The sequence below is a fragment of the Papaver somniferum genome, chromosome 3 (assembly GCF_003573695.1).
Source record: "Papaver somniferum cultivar HN1 chromosome 3, ASM357369v1, whole genome shotgun sequence".
NCBI lineage: Eukaryota > Viridiplantae > Streptophyta > Magnoliopsida > Ranunculales > Papaveraceae > Papaver > Papaver somniferum.
In genome coordinates, this window is record NC_039360.1 from 191261385 (window position 1) to 191271722 (window position 10338).

Here is a 10338-nt window from a genome sequence, read left to right on the forward strand (position 1 = left end):
AATGACCGTTCCAGAGTAAATTCGGTCACAAAAGAGGATGGGTTGATCTGTAGGAGGAAAGCTGGGAAATGTGTGGAATCAATGGTAATCAAAGATTGTGGGTGTGTGAATTCTGAATATGATAAGCTCTGAATGATTGAAATTGCTCAATTGAGAATAGTTGCTCAATTGATGAGTTGATGATCTCGTGTTGTCGATGAGACGTGAGATTGATGATACTGATGATGCTGATGATTCAATCATGATTCAGAGACTTATTTATATTGCTGGAATTTTAGACACCATGACTCCATTAAGTGTGACAATTGATGGAATCAAGGAGTGGGGAAGTGGGGATCGTGTTTGAAACCAGTTGCTCAACGCGTGGATACTTGGTCAATTTTCCACCCACTACCTCGTGAATTCCTTCAACTGATTGCACGACTTGTTCACATTCCATCGTGTGTTTGAACACATGTGCCGTAGACCGCCAGACCAAAACCCTAAGTGATATCCCCCAAAGTGACACGATTGACGTCTCGTTGTTTTTTAGTCAATTGATGACTTCGTGGTTTGATGGGACGATGAGTCCATGTGGTTGATGAGTTGAACATGATGTTCTGAAACTCATGAATTGAACATGTCATGAGATAGAGGTATAGTTCTTACGATGAAGTGAGCAAGTATTGCTCATTCGATGGATCGTTGAATATTGATTGTTGAACCAATATTCCTTGGTTTGAGAAAATATTTATCATCTTAGCAAGTGTTGCTCATGTGATGAATTGTTGAATATTTGATCGTCTGAGCATGTGTTGCTCATCTGATGGATTATTGGCAGCGTACCAAAAATATTAATTAGAATACTGGTCGTTGAACCGAGCATAATTAATAAAATTAATGACCATGAGTTCGGCGTAAAATTATTAAGGTTGGAACCTGGAATGATGATCCTTGGATTCAGAAACCCTAATTTGATCAATTGATGATCAATTCATGGTTCATCAGAAGTTTAACCATAGGACGAAGGAGGGAGCGACTATATGGGACCGTGGATCAACCATGTAGTATTTATATGCTCACGTGAGCTAATACGAAGAACTCCTGAAGAATTGACGATTTGTTGGTGGAAGAATGATTAAATGCTGGCTTAATCATTTATTCAAAAATGCTCGTCTGAGCCTTAGGTGAGAAAACCTAATTAATTATGACGAGGCAAGGGACCGACCATGGAGTCATGAAACCGGCCCTGGGTTGTAACGTGACCGCCTGACGACCACTTCATGAAAATCCAAAGTGTTTGGAAGAGTTTTGGACCTAATACGAGCAATTGTGCAAATTAGGTCAAAACTGTGAAAATTGATGGGACCGGCTTCCGTGATCCAAAGAGCCAATCTTGGTCGGTCAAGATAGCATGCTCGTGTCCCCAAGGCGTCCGCGTCTTAGTCATGAGAATTTTGATATTTTTTGGCGTGCAATTGAGCATCCATTTGAGAAAATATGCCAAAATTAGGGTTTCGACGAAACTGAGGAAAACACCAAGAGATGATGAAAAATAATTATAAAATAAGGAATGAGGAGGCATGGGACCGCCGTGGTCAAGGCATGGTCGGCCGGTCGTGACCACGGTCCCGTGGTGCCTTTTCCTTAATTTTATAATATTTTGATGATTTTATGAAAAATTCATGAATTTTGAGAAATTTGATGAATTTATGGAGTTTCATGAATTGAAGGAGTTTTCATGAGTTCATGGAAGCAAAATATTAAAATAATAAAAACACGGGCGTGTGGGACCATGGAGGCATGGCCGGCCGGCTATGGACCGGTCCCACGAGTTTTTCATAATTTTTTAATATTTTTAGGTATTTTTGATGATTTGAGGGAATTTTTCCTAATTTGAGAGAAATACCATAAAATCAAGGAATTTGATGAATTCAAGGAAAAATAGGATAAATAATAATAAAATAATAAAGCAAAGGGCGTGTGGGACCGGCTAGGGCATGGACGGCTGGCTAGTGGCCCGGTCCCACAAGTTTTCATAATTTTATTTTATTTTATTATTATATGATGATTTGTGCAAAAAATATCATGAAATCAAGGAGTTTTTTCATGAAATTAGAGAAATAATAATAATAATAATAAAATAATAAGAAATCGTGGGGTGTGGGGCCGATTGGGACCAAGGCATGGCCGGTTTGCCAATGGTCACGCCCACACTCCTTTCTTTAGTTTTATATTATTTGTTATGGAATTATGGAAGTACCATGAAACCGAGGAGCTTCCTCGAGACGAAGGAGATTTGATCAGATGAGAGAATTTTCATCAAATCATGGAAAATAATAAAAATGTATTAAAAATATAAAACTGGTGTAGAACTGAACAAGGCTCGATCGGTAGGTCGTGTGTCCGTGTTCCCAGCACCTTGGTCAATATTTTTAATTATTTATTATTTTCTTCCCTATTTTACATAGGTTCATCGTTTCGTTGTATTTTGAAATACTCGTTCATGCGGTGACTGTTAGTGTATCATCGTTGAATACACTTTCACCATTTGAATCGGGGCTTACTTAGAGGTAGCTCAGACGCCCGGTTGTTGATTATTTATTACTAATTGTGGAATTCAGTGGAGAATAATTCACAAATCTGAGTAATAAGATGTTTATTATTAATTCATAGGATCAGCTGAGGATTCCACTACGAATTCAGAATAATAAAGCGAGCATTACCATTCCATGGGATCGTAGATTCGACCATAAAATCAGAGTAATTAAGATTTATCTATTACCATTTATGAGACCAGTTGTGGATTCGATCATGAAATCGGAGTAATGAGATAATATAGTTATTGCTATTCTATGATATCAAGTCGTGGATTCGATCATAGAATCAGAACAAGTGTTTATTGCCATTCAATGGGACCAGTCGTGGATTCGACCATGAAATAGGAGCAATTGTTATTGCCGTTCCATGGAACCAGTCGTGGATTCGACCATGGAATAGGAGCAATAATAGATTATTCTGGGAATTCAGTAGTGAATGTCACGGCAGAATTAATCTTAATTAGGAATAATTAACTTTGTGGCTTTATACTAGCAGAGCAAGCCGTCTAGGAGCATTAATTATCCCGATATGAGCTTGTCGGTTAGTCATATCCTTTATATAGTCAGGGTAAACTCGTTGTTTGTTCCTGAAGACATTATCGCTCTATACTAGCAGAGCAAGCTGTCTAGGATCCGTCCATCTCGTGATACTATATAGAAATAATCACTGAAAGTGTTCAGTATTCATGAGATATGCCGTTGTCCAGTCGTGAGACTACATATCTACATGTACTCTGAGAGAAAGTACTCTCCGTTGAGAATTCGATGAGAGACCCATGTCTCAATACTCACGTCTGATTGCTGGATCAGAGCTTTGTATATTTATGAGTTTACGATTTTAGCCCTTGTCGAAAATTCACCATCTACAAAAAGATGTTATTGTGAAGTCTACCTAGAAAGCAACCTAAAGTGTAAAAGCACAATTAAGTTTAACTCCCTAAGAGCAATAAGTTCTATGAAATAAGACTAATCAATGCAAACAAACGTGTAAAAGCACTAATTTGTTTTAACAAAGGTTATGATTCATATACAATTAAAGAGATGTATCACTACAAGTAATAATGGCATTATGCTACTTGCAATCAGGAATTATCACTTTTTCGTATAATAACCTGAATCTAGCAATATAGATGAAGACTAATCTAATTGATTCGGGACTCAACCAAACTAGCATTCAAATCATAAAACAATATAAACCATGAATCATAAACAATAAAGTTGAGACAAAACTAATCCATTGATTTAAATATCATGCTTGAGAAATCAACTTTTATCCCATAACCAATAATAGTATTTAGCTACACATATCTTTTGAGTTCATCATAATCATCATCATAAATGAATTGAAGAAGATGAAAAATAAGCGAAAGCAAACCCTAGTCGCCGCTCTCCAAAGTTCCAAGTAGAAAATTATCTCCCTAAGAGTAGAAGACTTTTTTGTAGCTTTTCCTCTTTCCAAAACTAAGTCTTCAAAGCCCAAAGTCCAATACAAAGATGTCCACAAGGTAAAATTCCACCGAGCCCATCAAACCCATGTAGAAAATAACTTAACCGGAAATTCGTGTCAAAAGTGGTAACCGGCTTGCTGACGTCATCAACAGAATCCGGTCACTGTTGCCGGAATCCGGTAGCCGGATAATGTCTCCAGTCACCTGAGTCATTGGAAACTGTCACCAGGCAAGTGTATACTTCCAGCTACTCAACCCTACTTCTGTGCAGTTCATACATTTACATAAGTACCATCTAAGCCAAATCCCATTCTTGCGGAAACATACCCAAAAGCGTAGCTCCAAACTCATATACTCGGCCGCCAAACCTTACATCTAACTCATACCCCCTTCATGATTCATTGAAACTCTACAATCCCCACTCTCGATTCCAATATCCGGAAACCCAGGCAAGTACCATCATCTCGCCATTTTTGCTCCGTTTTCGCATAGTTTCTGCAGCTTCAAAACTGCCCCACAACACATCAATTCACGTTGCAGCAACCGTCTCTGCATCTGGCCTGCAACACCACAAGCATTTCACTCTGCAGCTTGCCAACACCAAGTACACTGCCGCAGCCATTCCATTTGTTCACTACATCCATTTCAATCCATGGCACAACCCATAACAAACTATGTTCTTCTGATTCTCCATATGCAGCCGCAAATACCCCAGTATCACTGCATTTTTGCGAACTTTCAGCCGCAATTGCAGCACTCAGCTTCTTCCCTGCAATTAATCCATGAACATTCTATCACAACCCGCACCATTGCATCACCTAATACTGGCAACCAAGAACAACAACTTTAATAACCCATTAGCACACAACACCATCCTTTGCATCCATGTAACTGCAACAACATCCACCATAATTCATCTGCAATAGCCATGTCAGTCCCCTTGATGACAACAATACTACTTCAACCTCCATTGCAGTTTCCACCTGCTCATTTGCATTTCAGCACAACCTCCCATTCTCTCGACCTTGTAAACAAGCTCAAATCTTTGCACAACAGCATCCAAGTTCTCGACTTCAAATCTGTAATGGACCATCACTTCATCTTCTAGTTCATCTGTGACACCACTCCGAGCACCACCAGTTCAGCATTTTCACCATTTCTTGCAAAATTCCACCATAAGCAACTCCAACATTTCTCAACGATTCAGCTGCTCATATACAACTCATTCTGCAATCTCCCAGCCAACACAACATCCATTTCAGCTATGAATTCCACCAGTACTCAAAGCAGTCACCAGGACAATCATTTACTACTGCATCTGCACTTTCATCTACTCAGTTTCACCATCTTTAGTTGCACCAGCTCAAATCCATTTCAGTAGCCATCAATTCCAGTACCAAGACCCCAACAGTTCAACTTCAGTTCTTCAACACCAACAAACCATTGAATCCATTTCTTCAATTCAGAGTAATAACAACTGATTCTCGATGTAACCCTGAACTGAGACAAACCTATATTTATGATTCATCTCAAACCCTTAAATTCATTTCCATTTAAGCTCAATCATTCATGGCATCAGCTACAAGAACTCAGTTGATAACCAAGCAATTAGACCTTCTCCAAATCAATTCGAACCAAACCCTAAATCTAACAATCAACAACATTAATTCCTTCTTTCTCTGTGTATTCTCAGCTACAGAAATTCGTCACACAAACCCCATCTGAACAGAGAAGATTCTTGATCTTCTCAGCCTTGAAACTCATCAGAACTTCATTCCATCTCTGTATCTCTCGATTTCTTTCTCTGAAATTTAGGTTTGATGTAATAGAAAGGATAAATCCACCCAAGTGAGGCAGATAAGAGCTACCTTAGTTCATTTGGCATGTCAGTTTCAGCAAACCGAAAGCTCATACCTTCTGTTGCTCAACTGTCAGTTGTGGGGAACTGACAGTTCATTCTTCACCTCCATCTTGCACATCCTAACCAGTTCCAAATGTAACTCGCATGTGAATTGATCTTCTCGCCCTTTAAGCTATAATTGAGTACCTTCTTCTTCTTTCGCTCCAAATGAATCCAAAGTACCTAATAACTCAAATACAAACATAAGATACATAATTTACAAGAAAAGTCGTAAAGAAAGCATAAATACTAGATATAAAATTAGGTGTTTTAGACAATTATCAGCCATCGCTCGTACATGACATCATTAGAGAAAATCGAGGATTCTGGTAACATCTTTTACGATTAAGTTCAACTGCTTATTTCGTTTACAGTAAAATCACCATCCAGTGCTTACTGTGGAACATGATTGTCCCTTACTAAGCAGGGGACTTAAGGTTGATGGTGGATTTTCAACAAAAGCTAAAATCGTAAAATCATGATCTTGCATGTTTCTGACACGGCTTCAGACACGTATGTGAAACTCATATTTTAGGTTTCGCGAAAGGTCATTTCACAATCTCTGACTAAGCGTACACCCTCTCAGAGCTCTGTATGAATATGTTATTCGTAAAGCCTCTCAACTGAGATTTTCGACACTTCGCATATTTCATCAACAATTCTACATAGAATCGAAATAATTGGATGGCTCCTAGACATATTGCATGCTAGTATAGAGCGTTAACGTCTTCAGGATACCACACTGTTCCCTGACTATGTAGAATGCATATGTATAAAATCTCTTAATGATTGGACGGATCCTAGACATATTACATTCTAGTATAGAGTGCTAACGTCTTCAGGATGCCACACTGTTCCCTGACTATGCAGAATCAATATTCGGAATGAGTATGATGCTTCTATCATCTCATACCTCATTCATGAATAAACATAATGATCCTAGACATATTGCATGCTATTATAGATCCATTCACAGATTAATTCTAGCGCAACATTCATCAATTGAATTCCTAGAAAAATAATCTATTTTATCTCATTACTCCGTTTAATGGTTTATTCCCGGATGAAATCCATGAATTAGTAATAGATAACCAATCTATCTCATTACTCGGTTTCATGGCTTATTCCCGGCTGAATTCCATGAATTAGTAATAAATAATAAATCTATATCATTACTCCGCTTCATGGCTTATTCTCAGCTGAATTCCATGACTTGTGTTTTTTAGCAAGAGGTTCCATGAAAACTCTAATAATTGAGATCCAAAACTTACAGCAGTAACAAAAACAACTTCAATGTATCCTTCTGAAACTACTTCCCTCAATGTAGACTATTAAAGTAAATCCAAGGCTTAGAAACAAAATGTATCAAAAAAGAGACCCAGAAAAATATTATAATCTAACTTAAGCCTTATCTGCCTTAGCATAAATAGCATCAACCTTTCCACAAAGAAGACCAGTTCTCCTGGCAGCAATGAGACCAACCTTTATCCCAGGAGGTGCATCACGACGAACAGTACTGGCATGTCCAATATGTTGATGGTTACCTCCTCCATGGGGATTCTCAACTGGATTCATAGCCACACCACGAAACTTAGGCCAGTTGTTTCTCTTCACTCTGTACTTGTGGTATGCATTTCCTTCCTTCAACATGGGCTTCTCAGTCCTACCTCCACCAGCAACTTGGCCAATCATAACACGTCAGCCACTTGGTACAATCTTCTTGGCACCAGAAGGAAGCTTGATTCTTGAGGTTCCATTATCAGGGTTGTGACTGATAACAATAGCATAATCACCAGAAGCTCTAGACAAAGTACCTTTATCACCAACATGATGTTCAACATTGCAAACAACAACTCCTTCAGGAATTGATCTCAATGGAAAAACATTACCAACCATCAGATTAGCTTTCTTCCCACAGTATACATACCCTCAGCTTCAACAAACAACCCTTTCTGATGCTTGTACCGAAATGTATGACGGAAAGTAACTCTGGCTAATGGTGCACCACGTCCTGGATCATGAATGATTTCAGTAACTACACCTTTCCAGTAACCATTTCTTTCACCAAAATCTAAACTCCTGAATCTTGCAGGTCCCTTACGATGATGAGTATGGGACTTGAATACAGATCCAGCTCCCTTACATTGATCTATGATAACTCTACCCATCCCTCTCTCTTTCTCTCGGCGTTCTTCTCCTCTGTAGGTCTAGGGTTTTGGGGAGAAAGCTGAATTCCATGAATTAGTAATAGATATTCAATCTTCGGGCATCTGACCACCACCGTGGTGCGAGTGTACTTAACAATATGCACGAACGAGCACCCAAATGCATAAACGAGCATTCAAAAATATGGACGAATGACGAAACCTATGCAAAATAGGAAAATAAAATAATTAAAAAAATAATAGAGAGGCGCGCACGGGACTGGGGGCCCACTGTCCGGCCGACCATACCGCCGCGGCCGGTTCCACGCCTCTCCCTTTTATTTATTTTTATCTTATTTTAGTATTTTCCTATTCTCATGAAAACTCCTTGTTTAAGCAAACTTCCTCGTTTGAGAAAAACTCTTAGTTTCTCCATATTTCCTCAAATGATGAAAAATAATAATATAAAATAGGGAAGAGCACGGGACAGGACTTACTAGTCGGACGGCCATTCCCTAGTCGTGGCCGGTCCTATACCTCCAAATTCCTTATTTAATTATTATTATTTCTTCCCTCATCTCATGAAACTCCTTCGTTTCAGCAAAACCCTAGTTTTTCCATATTTTCTTAAATATTGCTCAAACTACGAAAAAGCCAAAAAGTCAAATGGTCACATGACCGCCCAGGCTTCTTACGACAAATATTAAAATATCATTATTTTAATATTCTCAAAATATTGGTCGCGCGAGCAAAATTCTACTTGCTCACTCAAGCAAAATCGAGAGTTTCAGTCAAGATCAAACTCTTATGACAATCCAAAATATTGCTCGAACGCGCACCAGAAAATACCAAAATTCTCAGAATTGAGTCACAGACAATATGGTGATACATGAATGTCACCTTCACCGACCAAGGTCAGCCTTTAGGCTTGCAAGGAGCCGGTCCCACATGTATTAATGATTTTGACCTATTAATCTTCTACAGTTCATATTGGGTTGAAACTCTTTCCAACCAACCTGGGAATTGATCAACCGACCACCAGCTGGTCCCATGACCACCAAGGGCTGGTTTCATACCCCTTGGTTGGTCTCTCCTCTCTCCAGAATTAGGTTTTACCACTTAATGCTCAGATGAGCATTATTTTTATTAATGATTAAACGAGCATTTAGTCATCCTTTCACCAACTGGTCTACAAAGGACTTTAGTGATTTTTTTTACTAAGTCCAAAAGTTTATAATTCCTTATCTATCATAATTAAAGGACTTTGGTGCATGCTCATTCGAGCACATGGGCGTTACATGGTCGTCCGATCATCCCATGTAGTCGGTCCCTCTCCCACACATTGGTTGATTTTCAGTAAACCATCAATTGATCAACAATCGATCAAAATCAGAATTTCGAACCAAATGTTGTCCAAACCATAATTCTGAGCAAGTTCACACGTTAAAAATTTTATGTTAATCCAGCAATCAACATCTTGATTAATTATATAATATTCGGTCCGGCTACCAATTTAATTAATATTTTATTTGGTCTTGCTACCAATAATTCATGAATCGAGCAATATTGCTCAAACGAGCAATATCTGCTTAAACTAGCAATATTTATTTTGCTCATATATCAACACGAAGTTTTTTAATTAAGCTAGCAAAATACACGATCAACTGGGTTCAGAACTCATTGATTCAACTATCAATTGCTCGACTGAGCAATATTTCTCATGTTGATTCAACTATCAACATTCGAGAATTCAACTACCAACTAGCAATATTTATTATTATTATTTCTTCCCTCATGCTGCCAACATTTTTGCTCGACTAAGCAACATGGTTTGAACAGACGATCATCTAATATTTATGATCCCTACTTTGTCATTCGATCACTCATGATATATTAGATCAGAAATGAGCATTCTGTATAATTCAGCAATATCTTTGATTTCATGTCGAATACTCGACATATCAAAATAAGTCCTTGATCGAGCAATCTCATCGGACGCTCAATCCAAATATCATTAATACTTCGACTGGTAAAATGATATATCACAATTCATCAAGACTCAACGTTTTTCCATTACTGTGTCCCAGCAGACACCTTATGCTCAATCCATGAGTCTCAGAGCATACAACATTCATTCATTATGCTCGACTCAGCAAGGCTAAGACTCATGTCCACTCAAGTCAACAACTAACTAATTAAATATATGTCTTCCTTGTAGACTCCACACTCGTGAGATATCAATCACGTCACATGGGGGATAATCACTA

The 10338-nt window shown here is 38.4% G+C and overlaps 1 pseudogene; it reads right to left on the minus strand.

The window, feature by feature from the left end:
• Window positions 1-7328: 7328 nt before the first annotated feature.
• On the minus strand, window positions 7329-8095 carry LOC113361979 (annotated as a pseudogene).
• Window positions 8096-10338: the final 2243 nt, after the last annotated feature.